The following is an 11,160-nucleotide window of genomic DNA, read 5'->3' as shown; positions in this document are numbered from 1 at the left end:
TGCCATTATTAATGACTTCTCAGTCAGCCCCCCTTGTCAGCCACATTCAGAGAGTCAGGTTTGATCACATGCTTGTTCAGTCCCAGTCCAGCTGGTTTGGTGAGCTCCTATTAGATCAGGCACACTGTTTCAGTGGGTAGACCAACTCCTCACTGTGCTGACTTCCTTGCTCATCTTCTCCCTCCTTCTGCTCTTCAAGTGGACCCTGGGAGCTCAGTCCAGTGCTCCGATGTGGGTCTCTGTCTCTATCTCCATCCATCGCTGGACGAAGGTTCTATGGTGATATTCAAGTTTTTTTTTAAGAAGGGTAAAACAAAAAACAAAGAACAAAAGAACATCTTAGAAGAAAATTTTGGTTCTCAATTAAGACAGGCAAACACTGCCAAAATGTACACCATATTTCAAACATAATGTGAAAACCAATGACAGCAAAACCATAACCAGGTTTGTTGACATTAGCTGGCAAATCCAGATACTTCACAAGTTGAGGCAAATTGACCACATGTTAAAGACCAGTCTGGGCTATAAAATAAGACGTAAAACAAATAGCTGTGTTGGTAGCAAAAAAAAATATCTATAATCTTGATATTTGGGAGGTAGAGGCAGGAGGATCAGGAGTTCTAATTTAGCCTGGGCTACATAGTGAGGCATTTTTTCCCACAACAAAACAAAAATACAAGAAATTATGGGTGCCCTGGGTATAGCTAAGTTGGTAGAATTCTGGCTTACAAAGCATACATGAAACCCTGGATTTAATCCTCAGTGCCTCTTAATATGACCGTAGTGGCTCATGCTTGTATACCCAGCACCTGGGAGGTAGATGCAGGGTGATCACATTTCAGTATAATCCTTGGCTGCAAAGTGAATTTAAAACCATCTGAGTTACATTAGACCTTGTCTCTAAAATAGGGAAGACATTATGGTACATATAAATCTCTTACAATTTATCAAGAGGACCATATTTGTAGAGTCATCTTTGACCACTGAATCATGATGGTGCTGATGGTTTTGGGTGTATGATAATTGTAATTTCTTTTGATGAAAATATGTATGGAAAGTCATTATTACTGAAAGTGCATTAACTATGTATTTTAAAATGATTTATGTTCCTGTTCCATTTCAAAAGTCATGGATTTGTATGCATGTACCCTCACATACCACTGATGACCAAGTCCAGAATTTAATAAATTCTCAGCAAAAACTACCAACTGAACTACAACTCCAGCCAATTTTGTCCTATAATGCCTCTGTATTTGAAAGGTTTCTATAGATGTCAATATTGTTTACCGGGTTCTTGCTCAGTTTCTCCCCCTTCTTCCTCTGTAGTTGAGTCAACATGACCTTCCAGTTCTCTATTTATCAATTCTATTGTAGATAGAAAACAAGCTATGAGAAAGAGAAGATAAAATCTCATTGAAGGCATAAACATATATAAACTTTCCATTAGCAATATACATGTACAATATAAGTTTATCCTAGTTTATATTTTCTCAGGTGAATGATGAATAATAAAGTCCACAAGTAAATCGTTGTGTGAAGGATTGTTGGCAAAATGAAACTTGGGACTTATTGGTATGGGAAAAATATATTTAGTGTGTGAAGGGCTATGTGTTCGAATGTGTGTGTTTATCTATTTTGTGTGTGTGGGGTGGGGCAGAAGGCATCAGTTTGAATGTCATCGCTACAACCATATGTTGAAATTTAAATGTCATTATAACATTGTTAAGAAGTGTGATCTTCCACGTGTAATAAGGTCGTAAACATTTTGCCTTTATGTTGGATGGTTCATTGTGAATGTTGCCCAAAACATGTGCTTAAGCATTTGGCCCACAGCTAGTTGTTCTGTTTTGGGAAATTATGGAATCTTTGAGAGGTGAGGCCTGTCTGGTAGAAGTAGGTTACTTACAATGGACTACAGATTGATCAGTCACAAGCTTCCGTATCAAGACTTGAGTCCCAACTGACAGTGATTCCAGCCTTCGAGTAATATGGTCATGTTTACAATCTAATTCCTGCATTTGTTGCTTTTCTTGTCACTATGGACAAATTCCTACTGCAAAGCAACTTTTATTAATTTTATGGCAGGTTAGGCATGCCACTTGGGGCTTTGATCTAAGTATGGGAGCTGGTATTTGTTCTTATTTGTGGTAGATGGAAAGAAGAGGAGGAATAGGACACTGAGGAAGAGAGAAAGTCACATGCCATGAATTTATGACCCCATCATCTTCTCTCCAACCTACTACTTTCTTGCAAGCTTTTCTTCTTATGCTGTCCAGCCACCTCCTTAAATAGTATCATCAGTTAGCTACAACGAGTTGACATGGAACCTGTGATAAATATTTTACATTCAAAAAACAATACTTTGAGAATAGATAAAAATCACCATTGTAGGGTGAGCTAGCTAAGAATGTTCAGTTTCCTTTTTAGCTTTTGCCACTAGTTTTAGGAGATATAGTTGCTGAACCATGTATCATATCAAAGTGCAGCAGTAAAGCATTCATCAGATGCCAGTTCAGTGTTCTTGAATATAAGTGCTTCCAAAACCACAAAACCAAAATTCCGTTACAGCAGAATACAGACTAAGACATTCTCAGTACAGCGGTGAACAGAGAAAGTGTCAGATAATGATAGGAAGAGAGAGGATCAGAGAGCTTCTGTGTTCTATCTATTGTCAGTAGGACAAAAGAAATCATTTTTATCAGTCACAATCATCAGAGACTATTTTAGTTAGGCTTTCTACTTCAGTGACAGAACATCATGACCAAAAGTAATGTGAAAAGGAAAGAGTTTATTTTGCTTGCATTCCCACTTTACAGTTCATCATCCAGGGAAGTCAGGGTAGGAACCTGAAGGTAGGAGCTGATGCAGAGGCCATGAATGGGGTGCTTCTTATGGGTTGCTTCCCATTACTTGCTAAATCTGCTTTCTTATAGAACTCAGGACCACCAGTGCAGAAATAGCCCCACCCACAATGAGTTGTCCACTTCTCCATCAATCCCTAATTAAGAAAATACCTTACAATCAGACCTTATAGAGGCATTTTTATCAATTAAGGTCCCCTACTTTCAGATATCTCTAGTTCGCTTGTCAAATTGACACAGGACTAGCCAGCACAAGGTCCATTCTTATATTACTGAGTAGACTAAGCAAAACTATCACTAGGTACAATCATCCACAATTGATAAAACGTAAGTGTAGATTATTAAATTTATTTTAAAAACAATTACTAGTTTTAAACGTTTTACATAGTAATAGACTTTTGTATATTGTATACAAATTTTGTATATTGATACAAATTTGAGATTAATTTTGCTAAAACATATGTTTCTAAACTTGTTCAAGGTATTGTACCTATACAGCTCATTTAACAATGTAATGCAAATTTCTAGTCTTGGAACGATATTATTACCAACTGTTTAATATAACAAGGAAATGCAGGTTAGTAATTAGTCACCTATTATATTTGAACTTGTAGTTATATTACAATGTAATGGATGTTTTCAAGGTAAAGCAGAGATATATTTTAGATAGACAGGTCATCTTCAAACAATTCAGAGATCGTCAGAATATGGCATTTAAGATGTTTTAATAATATAGGCTCTTTTTATGACAATAAGACATGTCTGCTTCTGGCAGCACCAATATACTTCAGAGAAGGTAAAGGGAATTGGAGAAACTCAACTGGCAAAAAAAATGCCCTTGCCTTGACTGCTGACAGTATGCTTTCCTAATTGGACAAGCAGGACACAAAAGAAAGCAACTGGCAAACATTGTCAAGACAAGGGAGGATAGCCCTGCAATACATCCTGTTTTACAGAAAAGTCTGTTAGATATGCTAGACCTATAAGCTGAAGAGAGATGCCCCAATGTTGCAGAGGAACTCTGGGTGACTGTCTAGAAAGCCAAATGTTTCTGATATTTCTCACATTTTTTGGAAGTCACTTGCCTGCACTTCCTTCTTTCTCAGTTAATATTATTTCCTTTTTAGGTCTCTAAGGGAGAGTTGAAGACTAGATAGTTATAGTTTTCCTTGTTTACCAGACACAGAAATCAAGCTATGGCAAAAAGCAAATTAAGGACAGGATTTGGATTCACCAAAATAGATATTGATAGGATAGATATGGAGTCCTTTCTCTGTATTTGTCAATTGGAAGTGGACTAAATATTGTTGATGTGTTTATTGCCCGTACATATTGTATAAAGTTATTGTATTTACTGTATATAGTTTTTCTTATATTAGCAAAAGCCTATTTTTTTTATTTTAGACAAAAGTGAAATGTAGTAATAATTCATTTTTATTTTAATAAATAAAGCTTGCCTGAAGATCAGAGAGTAAAACAGCCCCACTGGTCAGTCTCACAGTCCAGGTAATAGTAACACACACAGTTAATCACAGTAGTCACATTAGTTTGCCATAGAAACTGGGTGGTAGTAGTGTATGCCTTTAATCCCAGCCCTAGAAAGGAATATAAGATGGGAGGAGACATCTCTCAAACACAGTAGAGGATTCCTAGAGGCAGGATCACCATTTCAGATTGAGGTAGAGGTAAGAGCCAGTGGCTGGCTGTTTTGCTTTTCTGACCTTCAGGTTGAAACCCAATATCTGTTTCTGGGTTTTTGTTAATCATGCTACACACAACCATAATCATATCATAATCATATCATAACAGATACCATTCCGGTGGTGTGGATGTGTGTGTGTGTGTGTGTGTTAGGGAGGGTCATGAGAAAGGGAGACAAAAAGGAAATAAGAGTCATGAGAGACCCCGGAGATGATAGTTCTCCGCCTTATGAAAGGCATCCTAGGAGACACAAATGAGAGTTTGTGTTATTTTTCCTTCTGAGTTTGTATAACCTCAATTAATATTATGTACTCTAAAACTTTTCATTTCCCTGTAGATTTTGTGGCTATATTCTTTTCTTTTAGAGCTGAACAAGATTTAATTTTAGACACACACTAGGTTTTCATTATCCTTTCACCTGTTGATGAACAGCTATGTTGATTCCTTGCTGTAGTGAATATAGCAGGTACCTCTATGGTAAGGTATGGGATTCACAGGGTGGATGCCCAGGAGGGAAACAGCTGGTTGATGTGTCAGTTTGGGTTTGCAGGGAATTGTTGTTGCTATTTTCTTGTTTGTTTTTGAGGGACCTCCAAAATTATTTCTATCATGAATGCATTTATGTATGTAAATAAATGTACACTCACGTGTATAGTTTAACATGTAGAAAGGAAATGAAGAAAGGGTAACATTAGGTGGTGAGGAAGGGTAGAATGCAGCTATAGGAAACATGAGCCATGAAAGAGGATGCAAACTAGTTGTTTATCTTGTTTCTTTAGAATAAAAGGAAAGGTGTCTGAAGAGGAGGCCTAGCATGAAGAAAGTGATACTTTCAGTCTTCCTAGAAATCTCACCATTTCTCCTGGACATGGGACACCTTCTTAGCCAACTAAATTCTCATCATTTTTCCTGTCTAGCTCTTGCCACATATCCCCAGGCTGTCCCTAAATCCTGATTTAGCTGCTGATATTACAGTCGTGGGTGCCATGCATAACTCATGCTCTGTTCTTGGAATCTGCAGGTAAATAAAAGGAACTCAGTTTCCAAGTGTGAGAACCCAGACATCCAAGGACAGGGTCAGATCTGTGTGGTGGTACCAACGCACACAGAAAGGGAACAACAGCCTGCAAATTTATTTGGGGCCAGGATAGAAGTTTTACAAATATTTGACATGAAAAGAACTGGGAACTTTTTATTAATATTCTTAAGGCAGCATCTCTAATGGTGAATCCTGTTCATAGGGTGGGGTTCTAAGTCTCTCTGCATCTTAGACATCACATCATAAATTTTGGATAAATCAACGCAATCTAATCTTTCATTACTGCTTGTATCTGGAGTAGATAAGAACGTGTATGACATCCTATAAAATTTGGTTTACTTGTTTTATAGTACTTTATTGAATACTCACAATTGAATATAATGTGTTTGGATCAAATTCATGCCCCATTCTTTCCCCTCCAATTCCTTTAATATGCCCCTATCATTTTTATAATATCCTCACAACACCACATTCTCTCTCTCTCTGTGTGTGTGTCTTTCTCTCTCTCTCTTGCACACACACACACATACACACACACACGGATGCACAAACACATACAATCATCCTCATTACTTACATTAGATGTGATTCAGAGGGATAGAAGTCTCGGGGATAAGTGGGAAAGTCTCAGGGGTTGTATGTATAATGTCCTTGGATATGCTGAACCAGGGAAGTAAACTTCTTGCCTCTGAACTTCTCTGGACAGGTGGAAGTAAATCACTAGAAATTGGCATTCCAAGGTCAATAAAAACAAGGTCTAAAGGATAGTTCATGCAGCAGAACAATGTAGGAAGGATTAGGAAGGTCTATACCTTATGCAGAGTCCCTATAAACTGGCTGTTTCTCAGATGCTACAAAGAATATGAAGCTGAGGGACAGATGGGAAACTAGAAATGGGAAGAAAGGGGAAAACCCCTTGTAAAGTTTTATGGGTAAATTCAATATAACTCTATAAACTGTATCACTATTGATAAAAAAAAAACAAGAGAAAAATATTGGGGTTCAACCTGAAGGTCAGAAAAGCAAGACAGTCAACCACTGACTCTTACGTCTGCCTTAGTCTGAAATGGTGATCCTGCCTCCAGGGATCCTCAGAAATGAGACTAAGTCTGAGAGCTGTCTCTTATCATTTTGTGTTTCTCTCTGGGGCTGAGATTAAAGGCATGCACTACTACTGCCTGGTTTCTATGGCAAAGTAATGTAACTACTGGGATTAAACATGTATGTCACCACTGCCTGGTCTAAAAGACTGACCAGTGGGGCTGTTTTACTCTGATCTTTATCCAAGCTTTATTCATTAAAATACTAATGAAATATCACTACAATGTAGATGAGAGTTTAAAAATTACATAACTGTACATCTATCAAACAATTGGACTACTGATGGCATAATACAGGGACATTTTGAATTCCACAGGGTTCAGATTTTAGTGTAAGCTGATCTCCTAGAAGCTATGTAGGCAGGATCTGGATCCAAGGTCATAACCCTTTCACTTAGCACCATGGAACGTAAGTGGGCCTTCAGCAACTTTATGGTACTCTACATGCATTGCCTGCTCATCTTGATTGTTTGGAAGAGAACCAGTAAGGAAGGGAAGCTATTCCCTGGCACCACACCAGTACTATTTTGAGGGGAACGTATTACAAGTCTGTGTTGATGCCTTATTTCAATTCTTCCTCAAGGTGAGTGTGTTCATTGCTTCTTATAGCAATGAAGTCAACAAACAACATAGAGGATTACACACAAAAACTCATGATTCCTAAACAAAGACTCAGAAAGAAACTTTGGGAAACTTAGGATTCTGGAATTATAGAATCCTAAAATGAAGAGGAAAAAATTTAGACTCTGAGCACACTAGAACAGAGCCCTCTCTTCTCAGGACTCTGGATCACATTCTAAAAATTTTGGGAATCTCCTTTCTTTAAGCACAACTTTTGTTCTCAAATTGTCCTAGACTTTTAAGACGCTAGAAACCTAGCATTTCAAAAAGAGAATATATAGATCACAGAATTCATCAAGTCAAAGTCCATTGTTTCATGAACAAAACTGAGCAGTACAAAATTCAGGACATGCACTGCCCAAAGTCAAGGAATCATTTTGATGCTTTTTTTCCCCAATAGCCCTTCTACCTTTCTCTATTCTATGCTTTCATCCTCCTAGAATTTCTACCCTCTACATTCCTTGACTGGGTGTCCCATCATTTTGCATTTTACTCCTTCCTTCCGTATTTTCTTCATTCCTAGCTCCAGGAAAAATATGGCTCTCTGTTCACTGTACACTTTGGTCTATAGCCAGTGCCTGTCTTATGTGAACATGAGGCTGTGAAGGAGGCCCTTTTAGACAAAGCAGATGACTTCAGTGACTGTTGTGAAATGCCTGCACTAGAGAACTTCAAGGTCATAGTAAGTGGCATCAATAAGGACAGAAATGACTGCAATGTACTCAGTATATTGAAGAGTCTCTGACAAATGATTCATGAATCACCTACATGGATTCCCTAGAGAAGGCTATGAATGCTCTGCTAATTTTGCGACTATAAAAGCTGATAGATGAACATCCAAACTGGCTAGGCGACTTTCCACAGGGCAGGGAATCCTGACTGCTCTTTGGACTGGAGAGGGAGGGGGAGAGGAGTGGGGGGAGAGGGGCAGGAGGAGGGGGAAGGAAATGGGAGGCTAGCAGGAGGAGGAATTTTGTTTTTTAAAAAAAAATAGAAAAAAAGACAATAAAAACAAAACTAAACAAAAAAAAGCTGATAGATGAAAAGGCAAGGTAATGTCACGCAGAATGTTTGAGGAATAGTTTGCTTTTGAATTCTAGAATTTGGACTCTAAAGTGCTTGCAGTGCTATTTTTTATCTTACTTGTAATGAATTACTGTGTGGTAATATTTGTGTACCCCCTAAAGCCTTTGCAGCCAAACTTAGTTCCTATCTGCCGATAGGCACATACAACTGTCACCAGAACCTGTATTTAGGAATCTTTTTGTCTAGTGTTAACTTTGCTTAAGCTATTGGCTAAAAGATATTGCCAATAATATGGTTTCTGTGTGATTACTTTGGGTTTGAGTAGCCAGGAATAAATAAACAGCCTCTGCCTACACTTCCTCTTCTGTATCTTTGATGTCGGAAGACCCACCTTCAATCTGAAGACAGCCTATATAAAGGACATGGAAGAAGGTAGCTGGCTTTCTTTGCCTGTTTATTTTCACTGTCACTAGAGCCTAGTTCTTCATGATTCTCGCAGATTCTGAAGACCAGCTGAAACATCCAACCTCATGGACTGAACAATTACTGGATTCTTAGACATTCCATTGGTATGTAAACATATTGTTTGGCCAGTAGCTTAAGAATATTTTTAGCTGGCTCTTATATCCTAAATTAACCAGTCTCCATTAACCTGTGCATCACCATGAGGTCATGGCCTACGTGCAAAGTTTCAGCAGGCTCTGGTGGAGGTATCTGTCTCCTGTGGTGTCTACATGTCTTCTCACTGACTCCACCTATTTTCTCCAAGCATTCAATTTTGTTTTCCTGCCTAACTCAATTCTGCCCTATCACAGGCCAAAGCAGCCTCTTTTATTCATTAACCAATAAAAGCAACACACATACAGAAGGACTTCCCACACAATTTCCCCATTTCTGTTCAAATAAAAAGGAAAATTTTAACTTTAATCTAGTAAAATTACATATAACAAATCAGGTATCAAGCAATAACTACACTTATAATACTTACATCTACTTTATCTTTTATCATACCTAAGGAAAACTATAAACTATCTTTTCTTCAACTCCACTGAAGACTAGAGAAGGATATAATATTACCTAAGTTAACAGGAAGAGCACTGGAAGCAACTTCCAAAACTCTTGAATTGGCAGAGACATCTTGCTGCTTGGACAGTCACCCAAAGTTCTTCTGTACCATTGGGGCACCCATCTTTAGCCTACTGCACCAATTGTAAGTCACTTCCTTATATGTCTTGCAGAATGTCTGACAGACTCTTTCATGAAGCAGGAACCCTGAAGGATCTTTTCACCTTTAGGAAAGTTTAGTTTACATTTCTCTGTGGGTCTTGCATGTCCAGTTTGTACAGCATAGCATCAAGCAGTCCAGCCAAGAGCAGTTTCTTGCCCAGATGGCTTACCTATACCAAAAGGTGCCCATCATCCGCTTGAAGTAGAGTGGTGCTGACAGGAGCAGATGAGTCTCTTTGCCATGAAAAGTCGAAGTTTGTACTTAAAAGTTGACAACCAAGAATAGTCATCACATATTAGCTGCATGTTAGTGGGCTTTCATGTGATACTTCATTAAAAGAATACAGCATGCACTGGTCAAAACTAGCACCCCTTTTCTTTGTGAGCCTGGCCTACTTTTAATTCAACATTTCCTAGCTTCCATCCATGATAGAGGACATGCAGTAACTGCCTCTGTGCCTGACTTGTTTCAAGTAAACTAATTCCTCCAGTTCTACCCATTTTGTGGCAAAGGACAGTTCCCTCGTTCTCCATAACTCCATGTATATATACCATATTTTGCTAAAATATACTTCAAATTTACAAAGTTTAGTATAAAGAAACTTTAAAATTACAATTTTAAGACCATCTATGCAACAGACATATTGTTGAAAGTCAGAATGTACCTTAAAAGTCTTAGATTTGAGAACTTTGGCAGCTCACTCTCTATATTTCAGTTTAAACTTCAGAAACCAGTACCTTTGCTTTCATTGTTTCTTCTGGACTTACTTAATCCAGCTTTCCTCCTTTCACAAATGCATCTTCTCTACACAGAGAAAAGGGTAAGATAAAGATTCAATGGGGTTCTTTTGTTGGTGATCCACTTTGTTTTCAGGATAAAAGAGACCCCAACACAGAATTAAATTTCAAGGAGTTGGTACTCACTACCCTCAACCTCTTTGCTGGCATGGAAACTGAGTTCCACCTTTTGCTATTAATTCTTGCTGCTGATGAAATATCCCAAGTTGAAGGGTAAGTTTCACTCTGAGCAGCTAATCTGGTACCTCCCATACCTCCTCAGAAGGATAGCAATCTTGAAATTGTAAAGTCCCACAGCCGTAGCATTTCTTCCCTTAATGACCTCAGAACAGGGGCCTTTTCCTCTCTGATTGTCCCTGTATTCGTTCTCTGTGGTTGTTGAGACTTAGTAGCCTGTATTTATCATCTGACCTTCTTTGTCAGGGCTTCTGCCCAGAGTGGCTTCCACTAGACTGACATCAAGGAAGACAGTGACTTTTTTCTGCTTTTCCAATTCCCAGAGAATCTTCCTTGATTTCCTGGGCCCAAGCTTGTTTCCTGCATCTACAAATATAAAGCAGAGCAACTTCCCATCTCTTTGTTTCTGTTACCTTCTCTCCTAACTCTCACCTGCCTGCTTCTCTAGATTTAGATACATGACTACTCATAGCCAATAGGGATAATCTGGCTAACCTATTCATTTCTCAGAAACTTAGTGACAGCTGCCAAGTCCCCTCTGACCTTATGTAATCCTTTGTACATAATGTTGAAGACAAGGGTTTGAAAAAAATGTAGGGGTTATTTGTTT

General features: G+C 38.4%; 1 long non-coding RNA gene across 1 annotated transcript; it reads right to left on the bottom strand.

Moving 5' to 3' along the window:
* Positions 1–218: 218 nt before the first annotated feature.
* Positions 219–9,793, bottom strand: LOC121450180. Its single transcript, XR_005974558.1, has 3 exons — positions 9,746–9,793; positions 1,288–1,386; positions 219–274 (listed from the first exon to the last, which is right to left on the bottom strand). It is a non-coding gene; the product is annotated as an uncharacterized LOC121450180 (long non-coding RNA).
* Positions 9,794–11,160: the final 1,367 nt, after the last annotated feature.

This window comes from Microtus oregoni, unplaced genomic scaffold (assembly GCF_018167655.1).
Source record: "Microtus oregoni isolate MIOR12 unplaced genomic scaffold, Mior012 000006F_ref0000085, whole genome shotgun sequence".
NCBI classification, from domain to species: Eukaryota; Metazoa; Chordata; class Mammalia; order Rodentia; family Cricetidae; genus Microtus; species Microtus oregoni.
Note: the sequence above shows the minus strand (reverse complement) of the source record. Positions and strands in the feature narration are given on the sequence as shown.